The sequence below is a fragment of the Balaenoptera musculus genome, chromosome X, assembly GCF_009873245.2.
Source record: "Balaenoptera musculus isolate JJ_BM4_2016_0621 chromosome X, mBalMus1.pri.v3, whole genome shotgun sequence".
In the NCBI taxonomy this organism is placed as follows: domain Eukaryota; kingdom Metazoa; phylum Chordata; class Mammalia; order Artiodactyla; family Balaenopteridae; genus Balaenoptera; species Balaenoptera musculus.
In genome coordinates this window covers 74,893,656-74,895,831 of record NC_045806.1, presented here as the reverse complement: position 1 = coordinate 74,895,831, position 2,176 = coordinate 74,893,656, and the positions used below count along the sequence as shown (strand labels likewise).

At 32.2% G+C, this 2,176-nt stretch overlaps 1 pseudogene; it reads right to left on the bottom strand.

Annotated features, from left to right (window-relative positions):
• Positions 1-1,582: 1,582 nt before the first annotated feature.
• LOC118888908 lies at positions 1,583-1,946 on the bottom strand (annotated as a pseudogene).
• Between the last annotated feature and the right edge of the window lie 230 nt (positions 1,947-2,176).

Genomic DNA, 2,176 nt, shown 5'->3' with positions numbered 1-2,176 from the left:
TTAACACTCTTCACAATTGTGCACAAACCTTTTCCTAGCATAATAACAAATCACAAATATAACAATGCTGATGATAATAATATAACCATTAACACTGATTGTTATTGCAAGGTGTTAGGTAATATTATATGGATAGAAAGTGATGGATTCAGGGTTCAAACTAAGGCTGGTTGACCTAAAAGCATGTGCTCTTTTGGGTATCAGTGTTATTTTTCTCATCTTGCTCCACCACAGTAAATCCTCCATCATGGGAGCCACTATGTTGCACAATAACAAATCTCCCTAAGACAATTAAAACCTTTTCTCCTGAGAACGTGAAAATAAATTTGGCATCTGAAAACATTTTTACCAATATTATAAAATCAGGTTATTTAAAAAAAAAAAAAGGACCAAAAATTTGAAAAAATTACAGTCAACCAAAGGATTCAGGTACTTTTCCAAAGTGTTTAGTCTTTATATATCCAAACATATTCATCTTTAGTATTTAAAATTTGGTTTGATGATTTCCCTAACCATGTGTTCCAATGTTTTGTTTTGTTGTTCCCTCAACCACTGTAAATTTTTAGTATATGAAGACCTGCTTAAACTTTGAAATTCCGGTAGTGTTCTGTTCTCCTCTTTCTATGTTCACCTCATTCTCAGTTTCCCTATACCTGTTTCTGTCATAATCTTTGTGTTCTTAATCTTTTACCTGGTACCCAAACCATGCTTCTATTACTACTAAAACCAAAACTCAGACTTTTCCCCTTAAATTTTTTAAAATCTTAGGTGATAGAATTTAGTTATATATTTTTCCTCAGTCATCTACTTCTTTTGCTAATATAGGTCTAATTTTTCCCAATAACACAACCTCTAGTCTCCTTCTCTTAAAAATATTATCCTAGAATTGCTATAAACATATATTTGTTATACATTTATCTTATAGACTCATTTTATCAAGAGGAGCTTAAATTACTTATTTTGTGGATAATAAGCCTGAACGCAGTGTTTGGTAACTTAAAAAAGATCAATACACATTTGTGAGAATAAATATCTTCTTAGAGGTACTATAAATTGATAACTCTCTGACATCCCCAAAAACATAGGAAGCTAATTATTTTTAATCACCTAATTTAAGAGCCAAATGATCTGATGGTGTAAAAACAGAGGAGAAATACAATCATGTACTAAGCAGATTTATTACCAATAGAATGAATTTCTGTTCATTGAAATGCAAATCTTCTAATAAAATCAAGAGAATTTTATTTGTCTATAGCTTTGAGACATGGAGCAAGTCAAAAAGTCTCTAAGCCTCTGTTTTCTTATCTATATAATGAGAATGATAATAGTCTAAGTTTAGTACAGTAGCTTTGACTGAGTTGATTAGATTTAGTAACATCTTAAAATTGTGGATACAATATATATATATATGAATAAATATCAGCAAGGTTAAAAACTGAAGCTAAAATCTGCAGCAACCTTGAAAATTACTTTGCCTTCAAAATATAAATATTTTTTGATTGAGTTTGGTAAAAATCATTGAGATTGTTTTTATTGTTTTTGTTTATTTGTTTTGAGGTTCTATAACTTTGACAATCAACAGTTAGTTCTCATCCACATTAACTGTCTGTAGATTTTTGAAAGTGGTAACAGGTACATAAGATAACCAACATATAGAGCTTGTTTGGTGAATCTTCATCTTCATTACAATTTCTGAACAACCACACACTGATACAGTATGGGACATTCCTTATTGCTTTGGCCCAGACAGCTTTGTTGAGCCTGGTGTCAATGCATACATCTGGAGTTCCCATCTCCTTCATGGCAAATTTCCAGATTTCTCTGAGTACCTGAGGGCACGGTTCTTGAAACCCACTCCATGGCTGTGCTTGTAAATGTTGATAGTGTATTCTCTGATGATGGTGGACATGCCCTTCTTCTTATCACCCTTTTTTTTCAGGAGCCATTCTGCCAGGCATGGTTTGGAAAAAGGGTGTTTTTATTGTTAAATTGTACTCTGGTCCACAGTTAATCAGTGTAGGATAAATATATATGACAAAAGCACCTTATTAAAGAAAGTGAACCCTTTCAAGAAAGTCATAAAGCAAAATTTTGAAATTATAAATAGGGAAGGTATTTGTGTTTGTGTGTGATTGTGTGTGTGAGAGAGAGCATGAGAAAGAGTGAAAGAGGAGAA